Source organism: Puma concolor, chromosome A1 (genome assembly GCF_028749965.1).
Source record: "Puma concolor isolate L17-30 chromosome A1, mPumCon1.1.hap2, whole genome shotgun sequence".
NCBI lineage: Eukaryota > Metazoa > Chordata > Mammalia > Carnivora > Felidae > Puma > Puma concolor.
The window spans coordinates 59,155,932-59,182,337 of NC_141667.1; the positions used below are offsets into that span (position 1 = coordinate 59,155,932).

Sequence of the window (26,406 nt, forward strand, 5' to 3'; positions counted from 1 at the left end):
GGCCTCCCTTCTTTTCAGGACTGAGATTTGGGTCAGTGTCAAGAAACTGAATTGAGTCCACCCTCTTAGTGGCCAAGGAAACTATGGGGTCCTGGAAGATGAGTTTCAAGAGGAACTTGAGAAAGGTCTGGGCACTTGGCCATAGAAAGGCACTCATGATAAAAAGAGTTGATTTCAATTTGAGATAGGTTTTCTTTTACACATGTTATCAACACAAAATTCCTGGCCTTTGTGCCCTCTTGGTTCAAATAACGACTCGTTGAAACTTCATACTTCCGACATCATTGTTCACCTGGATCAGGAAACCTGATTTGTATCTATAATGGTTCCTCACTTTAGTGGCCAGCTGGGCATTGGAATAGTCCCCTGAAGAAAGTTCTGGATTTAGTTTGGCTAGGTTGCCATCTCAACCCTTACCAACTGCGTACTTTGGGGAAAGAAAATTTAATGTATTGAGCCTCGTTTTTCTTAACTGTAAGAAATGGTTAATAAATAACAGTTATAATGATGATGATACCTTTTTCATAGACTTTCTATGTGACATTTAAAGTAGATATTGGTATCAATATTCGTGCTATCTGTGCATTCATTCAAAAGAAAAAGTATACAGATGCTAAGTTGCAATTTAGGATTTAGGCTATCAAAGTTCAGAGACTGGAGGAGTTGAGGATGACCCAGTGAACACATTTCCATGCTGACCTAGCCCTGGGAGGATGGAGATGAATTGAAGTAGGAATGAGTTGAGAAGCACTGCAGGCAGCAAGGAAGGGGAGAGGCCAGAATTAATAAGGCATGGGGCAGGGGAGATGAGGAGCTCAGCCAGTGAGGAGAAGGGTGCCCAGTGAAGAGCGGTGGAAAATAGGAGGTGAGATAGAGCAGAACCAGGTGATAGATGGCCTAGAAGGCTAGCAGAATATTTAACTTGGTTAGTTTGGCTATAAGAAGGTACTTAAAATTCATAAGCAGGAATGTAATATAAAATTATGACAAGCTGGGGTGTCTGGGTGGCTCAGTGGTTAAGCGTCTAACTTCGGCTCACGTCATGATCTCTCAGTTCACGAGTTTGAGCCCCGTGTCGGGCTCTGTGCTGACAGCTCAGATCCTGGAGCCTGCTTCAGATTCTGTGTCTCCTTCTCTCTCTCTGCCTCTCGACCACTCACGTTCTTTCTCTCTCAAAAATAAAACAAACATTAAAACATTTTTTTTTTTAATTATGACATGCTATCATGATAGTTACCTAGTAGATGTTCCATAAATATTTACTTACTAATTGATTGAGGATTCAGGATAGATTGGGAAATGGGACAGAAGACAGGGAGACTTATCCATAGGTTCTGGCCATAATCAGTGGGTATGTGAATGGGTAGATTAGAGAGGAACATGGAAATAGGGAAACAGTAAATCTGTGAGAGCCTCCTTCCAAAGAAGAAAAGGCAGATTTATGATAGAATTTGTATAGTACTGACTGGAGATGAAGAAGACTGAAATATCTGATATACCCTTCAGGTTTCTAACCTGGATCCGTACACGAACATTGTCAAGAATGGTGTAACTTAAGAACTTAAAACTAACACCATCCTTAAATCACTGCACACTTTTCTAAAAGCATGGTTGGCCAAAACATTCTTTTATTGGCATGTAATTCTACCAGAATTGGCAAGGAGCTATTCTTTTTTTAATGTGCTCAGTAAATCTCTGTGCGGTTTCTTTATTAGGAGAGGGCCCTTTGATCCAGTAAAACCCATCAAGACCCCTTCTGAGACATTCACTTTGGATTTTGTATGAAAGTCTGTGGAGAAAAAGGAGAGCAGAATTGGGCTAAAACTAAACTCTAAAAGGCTAACCAACTGCCTCCATAACATTGCTCATACGTAGCGTAAATTTCATGAACCAAAAAAGGCATCAGGAAATATGTGGAAATTCAGCATACCCATTTATAAATAGAAAAGCATGTTCCAGGACTTGAAGGCGCTCACCTAACAAATGCAGAATGTGGTCCTGGGAGTCTGTACCATTGCCCTTTTTGATTTGGGGCAGTGAAGCTTACAAATAAAAATCTTCAAAGAAGAAAGTTGCCTTTTGATCAGCTGGTTAGAGACAGGTTTGAAATTATGATAAATATGCTACATATTCACTGTATTAACAGGTTTAAACTCTAATGCATCTGCCTGTGTCTCTGAAAATGAGGCTGACTCACTGTACCCAGGCTGAAGGGTCAGATGGATGAGTTTGGCTATGGGTTTATGGATCCAGGCAGAGAGGGCCAGACATCAGGGAATGTGCTTGCACCCTCCTCCCCTCTGCCCTCCCTCTGCACCATGCTGAAGTCTCCATTTCTTTTCAATGTTTTAACATCTGACTGAAGTGCATGAACTACCCTCTCAGACGCTAGGTGCCTAGAGTAAAGCATAAAACGGCATGATTACCTGGGGAATTTTAGAGTCAGCTTCCAAACTAACCAAGAGAGTTTAGGCCCCAAAGGTGTTATGTGAATTACTGAGTGGATGAGGTTCAATTTAGTAGATAATTATATCTCTGTACTTTCTTTTTGTCTTTATCCTACTTCTCACCTCTTCTGGTCTCCTTTCTGCTACAGGGTAGCAGGAGATAAGCCTCAGCCACAAAGCTGGACATCCCATTCCTATCCAGTTTTTGACCCTAAGCTATGGTGCAGGTCTTTAGGGACTCCTAAATCAGTAACCATTTTCCAAGCCCAGTTGGGTTAAGACAGATGTCAGATCTCTGCCTTCTCCACTTCAGCCCACGACAGGAATATCATGATGGTCTCATAAACCCACCACTGAAGCCTTTGGAGTCCTCCTGCAGCTTCCCCAAGGAGGGAGATCAGGGATCAGATATCACATTTGCATGATGATTAAATGTGGGATGCATACCCAACAAGCCCATAGTTCAATCATAAATGGGGAGAATTACTTTAAATGGCACTCAAATTTAGTCGACTTATCAGCTGGTTAGAATAATCACAGGACAATAAGGCATTATTGTCTAAGAGCATTACTGTAGATGACAACTTTCTGAAAGCCTCTTTAAAATAGAAAGGAACCTGCTTTTAGGACTCAAAAATTGGTTGAGAGTTGTAAGACATCCAGGAGAAGTTTAAAGTGGAGTTGGGAACAGAGTGAACAGGCTCTTAACCATGGGTAAAATTGTAAGAGAACATCTTACACTATTCTTGCAAACCAACTTGTCATTTCTCAAGTGTATAATGAAATAATGTGTATGAATATTTTCATGCAGAACAGCCTTTCTTCCAAGTTTTGCCCTCTTCAGTGCTTCGTGGTACATACAACAGAGTCTTTTAGAACAGTGTTTTACAATCTCAAGACCAAGGGCTCCCAAAAAGATCCTGAGAGAAGTGTAAATGAATAGCAACTATCTCTAAGACTGCATTTTTATAAGTAAATGATGAAGGATAAGGATGTTCATGGGGAAGAACCCTTGAAAAATCATTAGGAAGAGTAGAGAATGAAAGTAAAATGCACATAATCCTACGCCAGTTAGCAGATCTTTTATAGTCTGGGTGTGTGAGATGAGCTGAGGGTAAATAGTACTGCCTGTGTATGGGAGGAATGGCTTTCTGTATTCAAGTCAGGGTCGTGGCTAGAAAACAGGAATGAGGCTCCTTCTTGGGTTCCACTTCCTTTTCATAACTGCTCCCCCTATGATTTTTTTTTTTAGCTTTAAAAGCGCTTTGTGTGAAAAGGATGGATTGGAACCCACTAGGTCTTTTTACAGAATGTCAAATATTTTACCCATTAAGAGACTCAGTTTGAAAAGGTCCTTGGCACAGATTAATGAAATAGTCCAAATATTATTCCTCCTTGTTCTGCAGTCTCGATGGAGTAATAACTGGTCACCTGGACCTTTGCTCATTAATGAGGTGGTCAGGGCTCAAAGATGTGCACAATTTTTTTCTTTCTTCTTTTACTACTTTTTACACTGTGCGGGGTTATAGTGCATTGGGGACCACTTGCTTATCGACCCCAGTAACATTCACCCAGGGAGACTCTTTTTCACTCTTTTGCCCTTTGCTCTAACTCAGTGCACCTCCACCACATCCCTAGGAACATTTGACAGTGTCTAGAAGACATTTTTAGTTGTCATAGTTGGGGAACACTACTGGCATCTAGTAAGTAGGGGGCCAGAGATACTGCTAAGCATCCTATAATGCATAGCACTGCCCCCCACAACAAAGAATCATCCAACCCAGAATGTCATTAGTGCCAAGACTGAGAAATCTTGTTATCCTTGATTTATAATTATGTCTTTAGGTATATATTTTTTCTTCTTTTACCACCAAAATGAAAATGAAGTCTCTGACCCCTGTATTGCCAAGTGTGGGTCAGCTTTGACTCTGTGTTGCTTATTCCTCTTGAGCCTGTTTTTTCATGCCCAAAGTCCTCAATCCCCTTCATGGAGGCAAGCTGTGGTGCTAAGTTCTGAAAAGTTATTTAACTAAACTGGTCAAATTTGTGCTGTGAAAAGAGGGTTCACCTGAAGATCTGTAATGACAAGTACCCCTGAATGTAAATCTTTCCCAAAGGACAATGAAGTCAGCCATTTATTAAGGACATACCATATATAGGAACTTCACATTTCATGTCTGATCCAATCTTCCCAATGACTTAACTTTTCTATTGATAATTAAGGAAGGAGATTCAGAGAGGTTGAGTAACTTGCCCACAGTTACACACTGGTCAGTAGTTGGGATTTGGAATTTAAACATGGGTCCATTCAACTCCCAAGTCCACATCCTCACCCATATGTTTACTGACATCAACCTAAAATTATGTGCCTGGTGACTTTAACTTCATGTGTTTCCATACCCCCAGAAGTCCTTGCAACTACTCTTAATGATAGTGCTCCCAAGAAAAGAGAAAAGAGAGTCCCTCTGGCCATGCAAACTCTGGTCAGCTGCACCTTACCTTTGTCCTGACAGCAGAAAGATGACACATTCCCTAACCAGTTGTCCATGTCAGGGCATGCAGGAAGACCAAAATAGGCAGAAAGAAGTGGAAGATAAATGAAATGTACTTCAAAACTGAAACTCACAAGGAGGGCCCAAAGTCCTTCTCTGGATGGCCAGTCAAGACAGCATTTCAATGAGGGAGGCATTCAGCTACAAGTTATCATAAACTAACAACCATAAGAATGCTAACAGTGGTTTACAAAACTGCAAGGCTCTATATTCCTTACATAGCTAGCTGGATATCCAAGGTTTACAGAAACTGGCACTGATGATGCTGCTCGGTGATGACATCCATGGCATGAACTCTTCCTTTTTCTCTGCTTTGCCCCTCTTGGTGCTTTAGGGTTTTTTACCCCTTGGTTTTGCTGCCTCATTGTAGCAAGATAGCTGTTGCAGCTCCAGGCATCATATCTACCTTCATGGGGGGAAGAAAGAGGGGAGAAAGATTCAAGATCTCTGTCCCTTTTATCTGGAAAAGCCTGAATTATCCCCCTGCCCCATCGTATGTACACACACACACACACCCACCCCAACCAAACTTTACTTATATCTTGTCAGAATTGTGTCACGTGGCTGTCCCTTGCTCCAAAGGAAGCTAGGAAAGCTTTTCTAGACTCCTTGGAAACAAGAGAGAAGGGGAAAAAAAAGGTTGAAATTGTCTGATAAATCCAAAAACTAACAGTGTCTTTTTATAGTGATTTTTACACTCAAGTTTCTACTTTTCTGAAAATAGATACAACAGCTCTTCTAAGATATCTCTTTTATAGACATGTCCACTGTGGTACTCTGAAAGAGGGTGTGTTGGTTTGCTAGAACTGGCATAACAAAGTACCACTAAATGAATGGTTTGTGACAAAAGTTTATTATCTTGCCCTTCTGGAGCCTAGAAGTCAAAGACTAAAGAGTCAGGTGAGCCATGCATGTCTGAGCCTGGTTCATCCCAGGTCTCACTCCCAGCTTCCAGCAGTTCCTTGGCCATGACAGCACAGCTCCAGTCTTTACATGGCATTCTCTCTGTGTGCATGTCTGTCTCTGTGCCTAAATTTTCCTTTTTCATAAGGACACCAGTCATAGATTAGATCAAGCTCCACCCTAATGAGCTCATCTTAACTTGATCATCTACAAAGATCCACTTCCAGATAAGGTCACATTCACAGATACTGGCGATTAGGACTTCAACACCTTTGGTGGGGGAAGCACAACTCAACCTATAACACAGGATTTCTCTGAATTCTTCATAGTCTCTTAGCAATAATGATGACAGGTGGTATTTTAGAACAGTTACTGTATGCTAAGCAGTTCATATGGATATTCTCATTTAATGGTACCACTCGCACGTAAGATCAGGACTATCATTATTTCTATCTCCTCCCATTTATCTGTTGACTATAAGGACTTCACCACAGCCATTTACATACCTCGTATGCCATGTATCTTGCTCATAAATGCTAAATAAGGCCAGACAAGTTGATTTAAAAAAGCTTTAAAAAAAAGTTGGTTTGTGTGTTTTTTTTGTTCTCAGAAGCTTTCTTTGCTGCCTTAGAAACACAAATAAAACACTTCATTCCATGCGCTGGACGTGATGGGCTCCTCTTATTCAGATGCAGAACCATCTGCGCAAAATACTTCATCAAATTCATCAAAAGTTCACTCAAAAGATGAAATCGCCCTTTGGTGGAACAGTGCCCAAGCTGAAGGCAAATGATATATAGAAACCCAAATGTGACACTTTCGAGGCACAAGCAGGCACTGGGATCCTGCCCCCAACTCCTGCCCAGGCTCATGGGTGACTATGGTTCTGCTCTGGCAACCCAGGGAAGAGGAGGGAGAGGAGGAAATGGGGCTGTTGACAGCCATGCAGTTCAGGAGGCAGCAGTGCTGTCTGTCCTGGTGCATAATGTCCTGCTGGCCCTTATCAGCCATCAGGAAGCTGGCATTGATCTGTATGGTCTGGTGCCACTTCCCCCTGCTTTACACACATTGCTTTGGCTAAACAGCACTGTAACCGATCCTTCTCACCATAAAACAGCCTTAGTAGCCACTTACAATTGTCCAGGGTTTTGCTGTCATCCATCCCCCATAACAGGACCACAAATGGAAAAAAAGGCTGCTTCCTCATCCATATAATACTGGGGACTTCATGGGAAATTTGGCTTTTTTAAAGGCAATCACAACAGTTTCTCATTTCCTCCAGACTAGGGGCAGAGAGTGCAAGAAATGATAGTGAAAAGCAAGTAATATTTTATGTTTCTGTGGCACCTCATGGTTTAATGTGGACAGGCATATGAGGCATATGAGGCATATGAGGCAGGCTCAGGGAAAGGACTTGTCCAAGGCACACAGCTAGTAAGTGACCACCGTGCAGCGGGTACCCAGGTAGTCGGTGTCCAAATACTGTTCTCCTTCCACAGTGACATTGAGCGCTGCCGCAGAAAGCTGTCATGCAGTGCTTCTGATCTGAGCTGACAGAAACTTCTCAAATCAGAAAGGGAAAGAATTCTGAATGGAGGACTAAAGCACCTATCCTAGGTGCTGTGCCTCAGGGAGAAGCTGATGCAGGAGATGATGTTACTCTAAGTGACCTCTCCTGGGTGGCTTCCTTTAGTTTGGGCTTTGTCCACTCCACAATTGTTCCTTTTTTGTGATGGGTGTGTCTAGCTCCTTCTCTGACTCAGAAAACAGCCCTGAGAAAAAGATCTTTCTCATTCTGATTCCTGAGGATAAAATCTCTCTCAAATCCAAATAGAAAGAAAAACTATGGAAGGAAGCTAAAGTTATAGCAGCTAGCATTTCGTGAGCACTAAAGATAGGTGCTTCAGGTTGAAGGCTTTGATTGGATAGCTTATTTAATTCCCCTCTTATAGGTAGAGGTGAGAAGAATTGTCCCCATTTAACAGATGGTAAAGCTAAGCCTTAGAAATTTTAAGTAATGTGCCCAAGGTTGTACAGCTGAGGAGAAGCAGCATGAACAAGAGGCCTGTATTCTGTTCCTTCCTCTACTGTTAACTTGCAGTGTAACCATGGACAAGGATTTACCTTCCTAGGGCCTCAGATTCCCCATCAAAACAATCATAGCATTTACATAGCACTATGTGCAGGTCGCCAGGCTTTGCCTACACCATCTCATTTCATCCCCACAACTGTGGGGATTGTACTATTTTTATCTCAATTTCATAGATAAGGAAACAAAGGTTCAGAGATGTCAAGTGACTTGTCCACAGTCCCACAGCCAGGAATTGCATAAGCAAAGCATACATGCACTCAAACATTTGCTCTATGACCATAGGTAATCCTCAAGGTACTTGAGCTCTAAATTTCTATCAATCCATTATTTTATCTGAGTTATTAACATTGATATGTACCTTTCTTCCCAAGTGTAGCAGGTCTATAGTGAGTTTTTGTGGTATTTCAAGGAACAAGCACTATCTTTATTTCCACTTTACAGATGAATAAATTGAGGTTCAAGTCAAATAAGTTGCTTTAAGTAATACAATCAGTGATAAGCAGGAGTGTCTTCAAAGTCAGACCTCCTGAATTCCAGTTCCATGTTAATCTAGATGCTGTGGACTTGACACTCAGCAACTGTGTTTACTGCTTCCTAATCGCTTGAGCATCCCCCAAGCGTCTTAGCAGGACATGAAAAAAGCAGGTTGTTTAGTGGCTAACAGCAGATATTCTGGAATCAGAATAGGGCTAGAATCCCTACTCTTCCAGTTACCACCTATATGACTTTGAGCAAATTACTTAACTTCTCTGAGATAGTTTTGTTCTCTGTAAAATTGTAATAGTAAACGCATCTACCTCCAAGAGTAGCTACAAAGATGAAGTCAGGTGTTTCATGCACAGCTTTTGGCATAGCGGTTGGTATAAAGTAAGTGCCAAGTAATTGTTACAAGGGATTAGAGTGCACCTTCTAGGGTCACCAGACTGAGCCAGCCCAGGACTACCCGACATTGCCTGGGGCTCCTTCTCCTAGCAGGCACCCTGCTAAGGCTCCGTACACCTGCCTTGAGCCTAAATTCTCAAGGTACCATTAGGCAGCTGCTTCTTCTGCCCTCAGGATTTCTTTGCTCCTTTTGTCCTGACCCAGCTAGGGGGACCTCTAAAGGAAAAGGAGTGGAGACAGTTCATGATTAATTTTAGAAGCAGGAGACTGAGGTGGAAAGAATGTGGATTTGGATCTGTTAAGGCTTGGATTCAAATTTGGATATTGTTTAAAACCCCCCTCAGTATCAGATTATCATTCTAAAACAAGGATAACAATGCCCATTCCTGCAGAATTATTAAGACTAAACAAGAGGATGGCTGTAGAGTGCACTGAATGGAATAAGAAAATGGCCGTCAGTTTTAGATTAGCCAACCCTTTTGCAGTGGTCAAGTTGTGGTGGGCCAGTTAGAAGTGATCTGAGCTCTGCAAATGTTTTCTGCTCATTTATTTGCCATTGTTTGTATTCTGAACTTTTGTCACTCTACCTGCGACTGTTGGGTCTCTTATAGCGTGCGACTAGCAAATTGCTTTTGAATGACATGTAGCTATTTAATTTTTATTGGTTAGAGAATTTTTATTGATTATTGACTATTGATTGTTATCACAAGGAAAGCAGCATTCCCAACAGGATGGTCACAAGCACCCAGCCCAGGGTTGGAGCTTCTAAACCATTGGTAGGTTCACCTTCCTAAGAATCAAGAGGCTCCACTGGCTTAATGATTACTCTGATTATTTTCTCAGTTATGGGTATTTGAGAAAGAAGCTCTGTCTTTGAAGCAGAGGATGGCTTCAAAGTTTATCATGCCATTTTTGCCATTCATTGTTGATGTTGAGTGAATCCTCTCCTGTCACTTTCTTCTGCTCATGTTAGCTTTCCTTATTCCTTCTCCATCTTTCCATCTTGTTCTGTCTAATCTCCCTCTTCTTGAATTTCTTCCTCATCTACCTCTCACTTGCTAGCCACAACTCTCCCACTGGTGGGTTATGGAAGACCTGTCTTTATTTAGCTTAAACTGTCTCTTCTGCCTTTTGGAGAAATTAACTGCCTACCAGCATCTTGGAATTGTTTGTAACGTTCACAGGAAGTAATACAAGTTCAATGCTTTTAAAATTCTACTTACTATGGAAATACAAGAATTACTAGTCTTTCTCTCTTTTTCTTTCTTCCTATTCCTCTTCTGCTCCCAGCATTAAGTCTTATTTCTTCTCTTTCTCAATTTATCCAGCTCGCATAATTTGCCTTTTCATTTTGTGAATGGAGATAATTTGTGAATAGAAATTACTTCCAAATGTTTCAAAAATATTTTCTAAGCATTTGCTTTAACATGGTCTTGTGAGCTTTTTTTCCTCTTTCTTTTTTTCATAAAGAAATAAGTGTTTCCAGGAAAACAGAGCCTGGAGGAAAAAAGGATCAGATTGCCCTGTATTCTTGGGTCTCTTTCATTGATTACAACTTTGGGTCCCTGATCCCTAGAGTAACTTCAGATATGGACTTTCTCACCCTTGGTGGGAGTGGGGGGCAGTTTTATTTGGACTGCTGTCCCAGAACTCCCAGAAAGGAATTGTATGGAGGGAGGAGAAGAGAGTTGTGAAAATAGAGCTAGTCGAGCAGCTGAGGGCTTTTCAGATGAGAGAACCTCCATGTCAGTGTTTTACTTTTAACCTCATTCCTAAGCTTGAGTGGATTCGAGACTACCTCCTGAGAACTGACTCTGCCCTTGATCCATTCAATCAGCAGCCATTTACTGAATCTTTCCTCCTAAGTGCTGAGACCCCAGCAAAGCAGAGATGAGTAACCAAAGTCCCTGCTCTCCAGAAGGTCCTCATCACACAAGGAGGAAAAACAGATGTGCAAACAATCAGTGATACACAAAACTAAGGGTACCGTACTGTGCTCTGTACTAAGTGAGTGGGGAAAGGAAAAGGATGAATTTATCTGAAGCTTTCAAGTACATCAGAGAGGAGGTGCTATTTGACTTCTACCTGGAAAGGTGCACAGGAGTTTGGTGGGAGATAAGGTGGGAGAAGTCCGTTTCAGGAATAAAGAACACAGTGATTAAAGCCTAGGAAAGTATGGTGTTGTAGTGAACCACATATCATTAACACTGAACCAAAAAAATATAGGATGCTGAGGTATTAATGGAGACAGGACTAGAAAGAAGAGACAAAAGAAAAAGAGCCTGTTTGGATTTGATTCTGAAGTGATGTGCAAGGTGCCGAGAATTCTGAATAAGGGAAGCACAGAAGCAGTCTGGCAGCCCTATGCAGAATGAAGTGAGTGGGTCAAGACCAGAGGTAGGAAGAGACCAGAGGTAGGTGGCCATTTCAAAGCCCAGAAAGCAGAGAATGTGGATGGAACAAGGACAGAAGCAGGGAAGCCCAAGAGTAGAACAGTTATGAGAGAGATATCTTGGAGGTTGAATGTCCAGGTTTGGTCACCAAATCTTGTAGGAATGTATTTCCTAAGTTATTTTCACATGTGTAATGGAAAAGTTAAGACAGTAGAATTAGATTTAGTAGCGTTCCTGTCTTGTCACTGAATGATGTTTGAAGGACAATAGTTGTTAGGGGAAAGAAAATGCTTAACAAACATCCACTTTTCCTCTTCCCTGGAAACGACATGTTTCACCTACCCAGTGATCTCATTGCCTAAGTATAAGGAACAGTCACAGTACAGGTGATCTGAGCTGGGCTTCATTTAGAGAGGGGCAGGGATTTCTACTTATGTGACAATTACATACTGGGTTCTCTGCGGATTAGGATCCATACTGGGCTGGGTTGAGAGGGGCCAGGGATTAGATTGTTAGGATTAACATTCAGTATCAGATGTGGGGGATAATGTTGAGGATATAGATAAAGTTGATTTCGACCTTGACCCACACAAATACACACTAACCACTTAGCTACAAAAGACGGGGCTGAGGGTTATAAGGTGATCCCCAAGACGTCTTTAATGGGTGTTTGGAGTCTCTCATTTTCCAGAGATAAGTGAGAGAGAAGGATTCTCAAAGAACCCTCCTTCAGAAGGCAAAGGCACAAGCCCCATTCTTAGAGGAAAGGTCTTGGAATAGTGTCTGACTCCTGCTCTCCTTTTCTTCCTGTGAACATTAATTTTATGCTTTTGCAAAGTAGGAGGGAAGAGGGCATTTTTCAATCACAGCATGTTTGACCTTACCTGGTTATCCCTATTTTCATATGTTTCTGGCAGTAGTGTTTTGCTTTGTTTTCTTGACAAGAGCTGCCTGCCCCTGACAGCCACTTCATTTCAGCAGCTTGGGTAGTAGATCCTGAAAACGATGGCCACTTCCACCTTAAGGTGTGTCTTTCAGTGATTGTGGTGGGGTAGGACGGAACTTCTACCAGACGGCTTCCCAAACTGAAATGTTGGCTTTTCTGAACTTCAGAAGTTGCTAAGATACTGTGTGTCTTTGGACACCATCCAGGCTGTTTCCTTCCATGCTCACAGCTTTGACGGAATATTTCCTCTCCCTGATATCGTTACAGAGGTGACATGCCAAACCAAAGTTAGAACTGTTACAAGACGTTTCTTTGAGTGCAGTTTTCCTGGGTCGCCCATTCATCTGCTGTGCTGGAAGAAAAAAGTAAAAATCAAAAAAGCTCTATTAAATAGATATGCCAAGTAACGAGGAAAAACAGAAAAGTTTCTTCAACTTTTATATGCTCAGAATTGTCTCACAAGCATATTTTTGTTCTTTTCCTCTATTTAAAAATTGATAACCTAGAAATAAAATCGAGAGAGAGCCAGAAATGGTTTGTGGCACAAAAGTGGCACCTACTGGTAAGCATTGGCTGAAATCTGAAGTTTAGATTTGTGCATGACCTTGACCAAAGTTATATCCTCCTGAGAAGCCTTCCTAATGATTTTCTATGTCTGGAAGGGCAAACCCTCTTTAGATGTATAAATATTAAAAAGCACTTCTTAGGCATGAGGGCACTGGTTTCAGGGCTACAGAATGACTTTTTCAGCTCGTAATTAAAAACATCTCCTGGATAACTAACCAGCAGCACTGTTTGCCCAAAGGAGCAAATGATTTAAAACTGGCTGGGTTGTACAATGAAAGGGGTGTGACCTGTGGGTATCTGTTCTTACCTCTGGTTTCTAGAAGCATCTACCCAGCTCCCCCAGCCTCCTCCAGCCATTGGGTTCTTGACATCCACAGCCTTCCTTTACTTCGATCTTCGGGATTTTTACTTTATCCTGGTGCTATTTATTTTACGTTTTCATTTCTATGTATTTACTCTGTATCTAAATCTATAGAACTAGTCCTTAAAGGAAAACCATGGCTCCCTCATTTACAGCATACACTTGAGGTTTGTAAGTTTGACTGCATTGAGCAGACAAAATAATCACTTTTGAAGGACTATCAAATTTTTCAAAACTGGGACTTCTACATATTTGAATATTTTCCTGTTTAAGAGGCAGACTCCATGGAAGGATGCAAAGGGAACATACATTATCAGGTACAAAGATTTGTGATTTGTCCAGTTGGATACATGCAAAGGAAGAGCTTGACATCTACCCCTTCCAAATGGTAACGGGCTTTTCTTTTCATTCTCTCCTTTCATCTTTAAAACAATCCTGTGTCACAGGTACTACTGTTAAAGACATTTTATAGTTGAGAAACTGAAGCCTAGAGGTTATTTGTCCACTGCTATATGGCAATTAAATGGTGGCCATATTAGGAGCCTTTCTGACTCTAAAATCCATATTGTACCCATGGTGACATAAGATGACAACTTTGTTCATTCATTCATCCATTCATTCCACGAATATCCATTAAGTACGTACTAACAGCCAGGCACTGTGCTGGCAGCTGGGTGCGTCGCTGAGGAAGAACGAACAGGCGCCCCACTCCTATGAAGCTGACTGTAGTGTCACTCAGAGTCTTCATGTCCCAATTTGCTCTTTGCTCTCAGGTTTTGTCGGTTTTTTTTTAACCCCTGAGGGGAGGAGTTGACAGATTGTGAACACCAGTAGTTATTGAATTGGTCTTGTCCCAAGGCTGCTTAAAAACAGTTTTCAGTGAATGCCAAGCCCTGAATGTCTCCCACGTCCTACTGAAAGAATTAAGAGCAGGTTCTGTCTCAAATGTCGAGCCACCATCGGTCCTGAGATGCTGTGTTGGGCTTTTTCTCAGGAAGCACTTTTTTCTCCATAGCTCTTCAGTCTTCTACCATGAGGGTTGAGTTTTGTTTTGTGCATTTAAAAGCTGTGGCTCCTAGGCATGGGTGTAGCAGGATTAGAAAGGAATGGCGGGGGTGAGGGAAGACAGATTTTTGGAGCTGCTAGAAAGATTCCCCAAGATGAAGGGTTCCCGGCATCTCTTCGGTTGCTCTTAGAGCATGGATAGGGTTTCTTTGTTTTTCTTTTCAATCTTGAAGGGCGAGGCATGGGCACAGCTTGACCTTGGAGTTGCCTCTGCCCTACTTCTGCACACTTTCTCTGTCCAACAACGCTACATGTGCCAACTTCCATGTCCTGGACCCTTCTGCATCCTGTTAGACACCTCTACTGTACTCCTCCATCTTTCTTCAGTCAGTGGACAAAGTTTGCCTGCCCACCCCGGCCTAAGCAGTGAGGGACCTGGACCCGGATTAGCGGAACAGCTTTCACTGCTGTCAGCATGGGACCTAATAGAGTTGGTAGAGAGGGTTCTTTAGAGGCGCTGGTCCTGACAAGGAAAGCTTCTGTAATCTTGCCTTTGTTTAGAAATATGAACTTCGAAACCCTACTGCAGAGAGTGTCAGCAGCCACCCTGATCCGAGGCCTTGGGCAAATTCATTTGAATTGCTTTGAAATTGGATATTCAAAATTCAATAAAAATAAGCCAGCCTGATGGTACAGCTGCAGCATTGCACCCATCCAGCTGGGTAAGCCGCAACGATTTCCAGGCCTCGGTCTAGCAAAGCCCGAGTGAGATGGGGAGATACACGCCCCGAGCTGCCAGAGGACTCTTCCTGGAAGGCCAGCCGGCCCACGGCTCCCTGCCAGCCCACTCAAGGGGCGGGGCTGGCTTTGGCACGCATCAGCCCCTCTCTCTGGCCTGCCCAGGCAGGGACACCATGCCTGCCTCAGTCGTGGCCAGGGTCCAGGAGGAGGGAATTCCTCAAGGGCAAATGGATGGGGTGTCGGAAAAACAATAAAATCACAACACTCCAGTTGTTTGGAGAGAGTATGGACTTCCCAAATACTCTGCCGCAGATCCAGGGCCATCAGACACATAGGCGGGTTTAATTAAATTGTATGCAGATGTAGACAAACACCGTAATTTGCCCTTGAGCAAATGCTACTGCTTTTGCCTGTTAACGGGAACTTGACCTCCTGGATGGTGTTTTTCCTACCTACTCTGGAAGGCCCCTCTTCATCATTGCCCATTTGGAAAGGCTATTTATTCTCACTTTCCCCTAAGACTGAAGCTGTTTGATCTCCCTGCTTCAAGATAAGGTATCACAATTGTGAATAAAAACTGGGAAATGCCTATTAGACATACATATACAGAAGGATATATATATATATGTTTGTGTGTGTGGACATGTACATACATATATGTACATGCACATTTATATGCATTTATGTATACATATACCTATACATTTATAGATAGACCAACCTATGAGGAGAATTCATATGTAAAAAGTGTGTCTTGTTACCCCTAAGAAACCCTGCTCAGTTTTCACAATTGGACCCATCATACTACCATGCATGAGTACAGCCTCCTTTTTGGGTTGAAATCAGTGCGTGTATGAAGCGCCTTGAGACAGATTCCAAGAGAAATATATCCGTTAACCTTCTGATTGTCGCACTGTGCCACCCACAGTACCATACCTAAAGAGGGGTAATTGGAGCGCCTGCTTGCAGGGACATTGTTAGCGGCCCACTCTATTGGCCTGCGTTATATATTGCCAACCACTCAAGGGCCAGCCGTGAAATTTAATTTGGAGTTTTACAGACACATTCTGAATCCGAAATCTCAATAATAACTTTCCCTTTGCTCAGCCTTTTAACTGTGAAATTCAGTTGGGGAGTTTCGAAGCAGCAGGTAATGTCACAGCACTCCAGAGGGATTTTGCCAGAATTCTACTAAAGTGCTTGCAAGTGTCATTTCCATATTTAACTAATTTCAGTTTTTAATTAGCTCCATGTGAAAAATGAGAGTTCACGCTGAGCTCCTCTGTCAGCACAGACGCTTGTTTCCTTTCTAGGATCTCAGGACAATTAAGAAAAAAATAGTTGATGCTACAGTAAGTGTGATCATGCATAGCTCTCTCAAGCCATAATGTTGTTCATTGACAGTGAGAGAGTGGCACCGGCCGGCCTGCTTGCCAAACTGAGAAAGAGCAGTTTGAAAAAGGGGCTTTGGATGCAGATCTGTGGATCCCAGGATCTGAATGGTTTTTTAACTGCAGGCAGTGTATGCTCGTTCCTGCATTTTCCAAGATGACCACAGATTAGTTTTTGAGAGAACACTGTATGTAATAGGTAACTGCAAAAATGGTGTTCCTGTGGGACACAGGTGTCCCCGGTGCCACCTGTGTGCTAAACTCCTGCATCCAGGTACCTTTAAGGTCATTCAGTTTCAGATTCTTAAGGCTCTTGGCATACGAAAGTAACTTCTGTATGATTAAGTTTCAAAATGCAGTTCAGACATGGAAATTTGTTAATCCTACATTCAAAGTGTAAATTTACCACTTGGGACCAACATGCAAATGAAAAACTACATACTCTTCAAAAAAAATGTATTGAGAGGTTCTGTTTTGCATAAACTGAAAAATATTTGATGTGATCAGGTTTCTGAAACAATTTCAAGGAAGCCAAACAAAAGCAGGCCCTGCATTTCATTTGCATAGCATCCATGCTAATGGCATTATTTGTTTAAAAGAGGAGATTCATTAAAAGTTTTGAAAATGATTAAAGTAGAAAAGTGTTTGATACTTGTCTTTAGTAGCAGTTCCTGGAAATTAGTTTGGAAAGTAGAATCTTTCTTTCTCTTTTTTTGTGTTTTTGTACATTCCCTGTACAAATATAGACCAAATATATATTTTGGTCTATATTTTGGTATAGATTTTGGTATAGATTTAGAGAAACACATGTCCTGTGGAATGGCAGAAACTCCACCATTCAAGATTTGCTTGTATAAATCACACATGAAAAGATGGAGGCAAAGTTCTGAACGTGAAGAGACCACCCATAAGTTAACAACTCCCACAATGAGTAGCATTACCTGGCAAGAAGGGCTTAATTTGCCAGTGGGTCTTGAGGTTGGGATTTGATCTCCCTGTTTGAGACAGCTGCCATCTCAGCTCAGAAGGTGTAATCCTCCCCTCCCCAGGCTGTGCTGGAAGTGGATGAGTGACCTGAGGAAAAAACAACAACTTCTAAATCAGAGTGATCTGTTCAGTGATCTGGGGAATGATTGCAGTTTGGATCTTTTCTATTTCTTTGTTCTTTTCAAGGTGTGAAATTAGGCGGGCCTCTTCTGGGTCTGGGGGGCGGGGGGAGGGGTAGCTACACTAACAAGGAACTTTGTCCTTACATCAGGAGGCTTGGCCTACAGTTCCTTTGAATGTTGAGGGCCACTCTGAAAGTGCGAATAGCACTCAGAAGTGGTGTCCCCCTAAACATTTATCCACTGGCATGGGAATCAACAGTCAGCAACCCCAGAACAGGGAGTTCATGTCATAGAACTGTAAGAATGACACACATTCTGGAGGGTGGAATCAGAGTGAGCAGCAGAGGATCTAGAAGGTCACAGACTTGAGTCAGAAGGAGAAATGCAGAAATGGACAGTACTTTTTGAGAATTTTATGTGAATTCTGGGCCTGACAACTAAGGGTCAGACCACAGTTTTGTCACCAAGCACTTTAATCTTAGGGTACTAGTCATCCACTTATTCATGTATTTATAAAACGATTGTTTTCTGGTACAAGGTAAGAGAACGGGCTCCAGAATCCGGACTGCTCAGGATCAAATCCTTTTTTCTACTTACTAGCTACATGAGCACAGCAAGATTCATAGCCTCCCTGTGACTCAGTTTCCTCCTTGTAAAGTGGGCACAATAAAAGTGTTGTCTTATAGGGCTTTTGTAAAGATTAAATGAGATATTTCTTTTTTTTAATTTTTTTTAATGTTTATTTTTAAGAGAGAAAGAGCATGAGTGAGGGAAGGGCAGAGAGCAAGAGGGAGACACCGAATCTGAAGCAGGCTCCGGGCTCTGTACTGTCAGCACAGAGCCCAGTATGGGGCTAGAACTCATGAACTATGAGACCATGATCTGAGCTGAAGTCAGACACTTAACCAATAAAACCACCCAGGCACCCCTAAATGAGATAGTTCTTAAATAACCTTTAGCACAGTGTTCAGCAAAGGAAGGCGCTGAATAAAGACTTTTTACTGTGCTAGGTTCTGGGTGTACAATAGTGAACCAGACAAACTTAGTCATTGCCCTTCAAGGATATACAGCAGCATACCCAAATAGAACCACTCAGTATCCATGCAAGGGTCAATCAGCTTTCCAGTTTCTATATAAAAAATAAGGATATCAAATTCGGAGTATAGAAAAGGACTATCTCAGCAAAAATTAACTAGTTAAAGCAACTTATTAAAATAATAATCCCTCCCATGGACAAAGTGGTCACATGTACACCTGCCAGAAAATTACCCACACCACACATAGATGCTGGCGCACGCGCGTGTGCACACACACACACGCACACACACACACACACACGCCTAGGAGATGACCCTGAAGCACATTTCCCAGAAAGCCTATAGAGAACCAAGTCACCCTCACCTGATGAAAGTTGGCTCCTGACCATGGTATGCAGCACAGGCTGTGTGGAAAGGACATTGAAGGTCAACTCTGAGATCATTGGCACTTCATTAAGGAGTTTATCCTAAGTGCATGGGGCTTTCTCAGAAAAAAAAGAAATACAGTCTTCTCCTTAAATCTAAATAGGCTGCTGAGAGGCCACGAAACTGGCTTTTTACTTCACTAAAACTATCATATAATTTACCCAGAGTTTCTCAGGCACCAACCATCACTTCTGTTAACAGATTGGAGAACACAAAGCAAAAGTTACTTAGCTCCACATCTTGTCTAGAACTGACCTTGCCCCTGGACTGGCTTTTTGTGTCCTAAATCCGAGCTTGGGTATGCACCCCATAGCTCAGGGTTATTTCTTGGATACTTGGTGCTGAAAAATTCACTGCTGATCACTAGAATAAGAAAGTGTTGTCTAAAGAAAAATTGAACTGTTTGGTTTTCCTACTTTAGGAAATATAATAGAACTTCAGCTTTGGGCAGCTTGACCTTGTGTTAAATATTCTAACAGAGAAAAAAATCTCTGTATAAGTTTTGTTTGTTGTTTTGCTTTTGCTTCTGGTTTTATTGTTTTCCTCTGTGTGGAATGTTTCAGCAACAACTGTTTGTTCTTGCTGTCTAAGAAGTTCAGCACACAGGTACTATAGCAGATTTATGGGGTAGTAAGAAGACATCACCTATTACTTTCTGTAATAAACTTCCTTCCAGAGGAAAAGAAAAAATGGCTGTGCCTTGACTACAGAGCAAGTTTAGTAAATATTTATAGAGATCAACGCCGTTGGTGAAAATGGAGCTTGCAGAGATCTTTAGGTTCCAAATGTTTAGCTGAGACTAAGGAGCAGCCAACCTTACAAACTGGTTGTGGTCAGCCTCCCAAGAGGAGGAAACCAACACCCAGCCTGAGAGATGGGTACCCACCAGCTAGTTAGTCTCACGCTGACACTATCAATATCAGATTGCTCTAGGAGCTTTGGCAAGAGTAGACTCACAATTTGATCCTAGCTGAATTTTCTGATGAATTCCTTAAGTCCCACCAAAGGATCAGTATGCTTGATAAAAAGAGTAACCCATGTGCTTTACATAAGACAGCCAGGCAGTTGTGAAACTTTGTGGAAAGTGTAGATACCTGATACAGATTCCCTTCTGGTCAGACAGCCAACCCATCATGGAGAATGGGCTCAGGGGTACCTCCAGGCATGGAAACTGGTTTCCTCTAGGAAGAACTTTGTACTTCTTCAAGGTTTTAAACAACTTGTTGTAGATACAACATGGGAAACCCGAATGACTCACATCAGTTCCCTTGGTGATAGGGTTGGCAGATTCAACACAGGATGCCCAGTTGAATTTGAGTTTCAGACAAAAAAATAATGCTTTTAGTATAAGTATGCCTGGAATATTGCATGGGAAATTCCAATTTAACTGGCATCTTGTATTTTTATTTGCTGAATCTGGCAACTTTACTTGGTGGCCAGGTCTATACTCAACACTCTTCATGTCTTATCTGGGTCCGACTTGGCACCCAGACAGAGTTCACAGTGTCATCTTACAGTGACTGGCCTAAGGAAGGCCAGTGACCCCCAACCAAGACAACCAGAGTCCTTGCCTAAGATGCCTATACGTGAATTTGGAAAAATAAAGCTCTCTTCTCTTTGGTGGCCCAAGGGCATGGGGTTATGATTCTGGTATTCTTTATGACCATTGTCTCCATCTCATGGAGAAAGCCCAGTGACAGAGAATAAAGACAGGGCTTGACTGCCCAGCTACTCCTTCACTTTCATGAGCTATCTTAACAGCCTTCCAATAATTTCCCTTTTATGCTTAAGCCAGGTCAAGCTAATCCCTAATATTCCTAAACTAATACATAGCTCAAACTCCTGAGTTCAGCCTCATGGACTATACAAAAATGGACTTTCCATGGGAGTGCTTACAGACAGGTATTTACAATAAGATGCCCCCACCACAACTACCCCAGTGGATCATTGGCTTTGGGTGGCTCTGTGCCTGATAGCAGGGAAGGGGTTGAAGTCATTCTGGCAAACAGACCAGAGATCCCCCAAGGCCCATCTGCACCTGGTCAGCACCTCCATGGCCAAGGCTAACCAGAGTAGAGGGGGAAACCTTCCCTTCTTGCCATCTCAGAGCCACTGTCTATAATACCTTCTCTCTAAAAATATCTCCCTTGCCCTAATTGGCATCATGCCTAAAATCTCTACCTTTAGAGTTTATATGTTTGACTTAAATCATTAATCTCCTCTGTAATTGCACATCCATTAATGGTAGAAAATGTGAGCGCTTGGGAGAGCTGTGGATGAATTCACATATCTAGTTCCAACAGATTTTTTTAAGTTCTCTGGAAGTGGTTGACAGTTTGGAAAGCACAGTTCTGAGAGAATTGGAGGGGAGTCCAGGAAACTTCCAACGTGATGGGAAAGCATTCATACAAGTGGCATGGCTGAGTTTGGAAGTGACAGTGAGTCTGTCTGATAACTGTCCGTCTTGGACAGGCAGAACAGACACAGAGCAGATACTGAAAGGGGAGCAGACATGCTAAGAAGAAACTTTACCTGCTTGACCATTTTGCTTTGGCCCAAGTCTGGGTCTGGCATTTTTTTCCATCTTTCCACCCTGGCTTGAATGTCTCTTTTCTATATTGCTTCTTCCAGACTGTTTCTGACATCCTACCCCTGTAGGCAGAGACCTAGTGCACCTGGAGGGAGGGTTTGGGGCTCTCTCACCTTCTCCACCTTCCTGGAAACAGACAAGGGGAGCTTGTTCCTTCCCTTCATGTTACCTTTCCCTAATTGCCATCAGCCTTGCTTCACACACTTCCAGTGGGTCACAGGCCTGAGAGTTCATCAGAATCACCTACAGGTCCCTCAATCCACAGATACCTGGGTCCCGCACCTGCTGGAGTTTCTGATTTGCTGGTCTGGAATGAGGCCCAATAATTTGCATTTCTAATAAGTTCTCAAAGAATTCCGATCCTGCTGGTCAGGACTGGCCAGGACTAAGTTTTTTGAGGACAGCTTTGTCTTAGTCATCCCTGCACCCCCAGAGCGTAGCTCAGCACCAGGCACAGAATAGCAGATTAGGAAATGTTTATTAACAGAGCTCTCCCACACGACACAAGCCTTTGTCCTGTTACGGCTCATCACATGAGCACCCTGAATTTGCAGATATAAGGTTAAATTCAGAAAATATTGCCATTTAATGTGTTTTTATGCAGTGGTTCTCCAAAATATTAACATAGGAGAGGATTCGAGGTGGCAATCCGAGTAGAGAAAGGGAGGCTTGAGGCCTTTTCTTGAAGCTACATTTGCATAGGAAACACACAGGTTTTACTTAGAAGCTGTATATTTGTGGTTGCTTTGGAGAAAGTTGGTGGAAATCATTAAGAATTCCCATTCCTACCCCAACTGCACCTCCCAAACGCTGCTTAGTGCTGCCAATGACACCACACGTGCATGAAATATGTGATTCAGGTCAGCAGGTCTGAGACTCCTCTTTAAAGCATCACTCCAGAAGGACAGCTTCAAGTCAGCGCAGTAAGGTGGAAGCGAATGAGATCAGGGATCTGTGGTTCTCAAAAATGATGCCTGGCCTCCCTGCCGAGGTATTTAACCCCTCTAGGTCTCTGTAACCTCTTCTGTAAAATGAGTCTGGAGGACATGATTCCAGTTTTCCTGCACAGGATTCTGTAGTTTTCATTCAGAAGGCAGGCCCTCTCCAATTTAGGAATGGACTACTTGCTTGAAACCTAGCTGTTTGGAATCTGAAAGATACCTTTTTCCAGGCGAACAATGTTATCTCTGACCAGTCCATGGCACAACTGTTGCTGGCTGAGCTCTTCACGCTGTGTCAAGCTGAGCTAAGTGCTTTGCCTGCCTTGTTTCATTTAGCATGGCAACCCCACTGTGAACTAGGGACTTTTAACACCCCCACTTTGCAGATCAGGGAACTGAGGGTCCACAAGATCAAAAATCAAAAAGCACACTCCCAGAGCCTCACAGATACTAAGGTCCAGGGCCTAGACCTGGATTTGAAGCCAGGTCTGTCTGATTCCAAAGCTACTCTAACTACCATGTTCTGTTGTTTCCGCAAAAGTATGCTTTATCCAAGGGACGTCTGGGTGGCTCAGTTGGATGCTTACATCCAATTTCAGCTCAGGTCATTATCTTGCAGTTTGTGAGTTCAAGCCCCATGTTGGGCTCTGTGCTGACAGCTCAGAGCATGGAGCCTGCTTTGGATTCTTTGTCTCCCCTTCTCTCTGCCTCTCCCCTGTCTCTAAATAATAAATAAATGTTAAAAAAAATTTTTTTAAGTATGCTTTACCCAATATGTCTGAAATACAGACTCCAGCCTTTAGGTACAAGACAGCATTCTTTTTATGATACTTGTACTGTAAGTGGCAGAAAGCATTGCAGTTCAGAGCTCTGAGCCAGAGTCCCCAAGTTCAAAGCCCCACTCTACTGTTATTGACAGAATGACCTTGAGCAAGTTACTTAATCTCTCTCCCATACTTTCTTCAGCTCTAAATGGGTATAATAAAAGTATTTGTCTTTAGAGCTATTGTATTAAGTGATTAATTTATTTAAGATGGACCATGTAAAACTACTGATATTCTATCACAGTTGATCTATCAGAAATGACAATTTCATGTCTACATATTTAAAGTTTTTAGAGCAGTGGCTAGCATACAGTCAGCACTATATTAGTGTAGGCTGTTATTCTTACTGAAAATTGCATTTAGGGTTTGCAGTATCTGAGGTATAATGATTGCTGGTGAATTTATGAAATAAGTAGAAATTGCAATGCCCAAGAACACAACTGTGGTGGTATGGACTATGGAGCCCCTCCCCCACAGGGCTGGGGAAAAGGCAGGTGGGGAGGATGGGGCTCTTGGATTCTAACAGACTCCAGACTCTCTTGGCATTACCTAGCATAAGATAGGAAATCCCTCAGCAGGAAGGACTGATTCCATGGATGTAGCCTCCCTGAAGCAGTGTTTGTCCTCTGGCCCTGAAGAAGTGAAGAAAAACCCACAAGGTGGAGGGGTGGGAGGTTAGGTCTTGTGTTTTGCTTTTATACTAGAAATATGAGGTAGGCATGGGGAAACTTTCCTTCCAGCCTGTTCCTCTACTGCTCCTCCCTTGTTAGACTGCCACTGAGGGCAGAAAACACAGAAATAATGCTTGGCCTATGGGGACAGAAAGACAGAAGTTACAAGTTCATGTTTCCCCAAGTATGGTAGGCATACCACTAGTAGAACCTACAGGGTATGACCTTGTGTGGTATGTGGCCGTGTTGTTTTACTTCAATAGTTATGTTTAGTTGAATGTATCACAAAGCCTTATAACTAATACAGCAAGCGTTTTATTTCACAGATACTATTTTGGGATGAGGCTGAATGGATTAGAGTTTTAAAAAGGGGGACTGCTTTTTAAATGTGGCAAGGATGTGCCAGTACAAGTGGTTCTTGGCTTTAGTAAAAGTCATGACCCTGGTCATTGAAGACTGAGGTGAGGGAAGCCCTGCCAAGGGGTGAAGATGCTTCTGCACATGTCTGGCTCTGGCACTTAGCAGCTGTGTGGGAGTGGGCACATTATTTAATCTCTCTAAGCCTCCGTTTTCTCATCTGGAAAATGGGAATAATGGTTCCGCCCTCAAAGGTGCCTAGGGGCAGGGGGTAGTGATCAAGAGAAATGTCTCTAAAGCAGGTAGGAATTGAGAACCTGGCACAACGTCAGAATTCCATACAAATCGCTTATTACTGTTACTGCTATTGCTTTTAGCCTGGCACACCATAAGACCCAACTAATTAGGAGTTTTTAAACTCAATTCCAAACCATTCTTTCATTTAGGAAATATTTATTGAATGCCATTGTGTTTAGGCCTGATGCCACTTGCTGGGGCAAATTCAAAAAAAGGGAGATGAAGACTCACTCTCGCCCATGAAGGTGCTCCCAGCAGGGAGCAGGTAGGATGATCAGTAAGTAAGTAATTACCATTTAAAGTCATAAACGCTGAGGGCCTGAGTGGCTCAGTCGGTTGAGTATCCAACCAGCTCAGGTCATGATCTCATGGTTCGTGAGTTCAAGCCCTGCACTGGGCTCTCTGCTGTCAGCACAGAGCCTGCTTGGGATCCTCTGCCCCCTTACTCTCTGTCCCTCCCACCCCACCTGGCACACGCGCGCACACACACACACTCTCTCTCTCTCTCTCTCTCTCTTTCTTTCTGACTCTCTTTCTCTCTCTCAAAGATAAACGAACACAGACAAAATAAGGCCATAAATGCTGTGATAGATGTGGGTACAAAATATCCTGCGAGCACAGAGGAGAGGAGCCTAGGATAACCCTGCAAAGCCACCATAGTCTAGAACTACTCTGTCTAGCAGCCACATATGGCTACTGAGTACTTGAAACTTGGTCAGTGTGACTAAAGAAATGATCTTTCACTTTATTTTCACTGTAATTAATTTAAATTTTAAAACTGACGCAGTAGAAAACATTTATCTATTTAACATACTTTTATTGTTTTGGAAGGACCACGTTTCACTTTAACCACTGAAAATTTAGCATCTGTATTGAGATAAGCTCTAAGGGTAAAACACCAGATTTGGGAGACATAGTGCAAAAAAAAGTGTATAATACCTCATTAATGGTTGTTATGTTGAATGCATACTGAACTGATAATATTTTGGATATAGGGTTAAAAAACATAGTATTAAATTTGTTTTTACTTACTAATGTGATTACTAGAAAATTTTAAATGACATACGTGGTTTGCATTCTGTTTCTGTTGGACCAGAAGCAGAATGCAAATACCATTCTGGGTAGAGAACCAGAGAAGTTCAGAGGTTAGACCCAACTCTGGTTCCCCTGGGCATTTCTTTCTGACAGTTCTGGAGCGAAGCTCAGAGGATCTGAGGACACTAGTTAGGAGGTTATTCCTGGGGCTGCAGAAGGACAGTGAGGTCTCTGAGAATTAGTCCTAACTATGGGATTGGGATGCCAGATTTAACAGTTTTAAAAACAACAACTGGCAACTCTCCATCTTGGGCGTGTTCTGTATCTGCAACAAGCCTCCGTTGCTTTATCTGACAAATAGGGATAATAAAATACCTACCTCATTAGTGTCCTGTATTAAAGTAAAGATTAGCTGAAACCAGCTAAGACCAGAAGGGACACAATTTAGAAACTTAAGTCTAAAAGAACTAAGTAGTAAAAAACGAGTGGGGGAATTTCACAAACAGGTTCACGTTTCTTGAGCTCTGAACATGCAGGACAGGGAGAATCTCTCTTCCCTGGCTGGGATCAGAGGAGACACCAACCCCCACCTGGAGGTGAATTGGATTATACCAGAATTGGGATCTTTTAGAGATTACTTGGGGGCGGGGGGAGGAGTGGAGCACAAGCCAAAGAGGGGAGGGCGGTTAATAATGAACAATGTGGAGTGTCTTTCTGCTGTCATCACAGTGCTTTGTATAAGCCAAAAGTGCCACAGTAGTTACCATGTTGCTACCTGTTGAGAGAAATGTGTACCTTTAGCAGGAAAGAAATGTGTGGGACTTGAGTGTCACATAAAA

The 26,406-nt window shown here is 42.5% G+C and overlaps 1 protein-coding gene and 1 long non-coding RNA gene across 19 annotated transcripts in view; one reads left to right on the forward strand and one right to left on the reverse strand.

Annotated features, from left to right (window-relative positions):
• TENM2 (teneurin transmembrane protein 2) overlaps positions 1 to 26,406 on the forward strand; it is a 1,151,751-nt gene that overhangs the window by 892,519 nt on the left and 232,826 nt on the right. The gene's annotated exons all lie outside the window — the stretch shown is intronic.
• The window catches only part of LOC147584178 (uncharacterized), a 28,061-nt gene continuing 6,689 nt past the window's right edge, over positions 5,035 to 26,406 (reverse strand). The window contains exons 2-4 of the long non-coding RNA XR_015252919.1: positions 12,154 to 12,567; positions 5,535 to 5,607; positions 5,035 to 5,401 (exon numbers count right to left, since the gene is read on the reverse strand). This is a non-coding gene — a long non-coding RNA (uncharacterized LOC147584178). The remainder of the gene's footprint in view (positions 5,402 to 5,534; positions 5,608 to 12,153; positions 12,568 to 26,406) is intronic.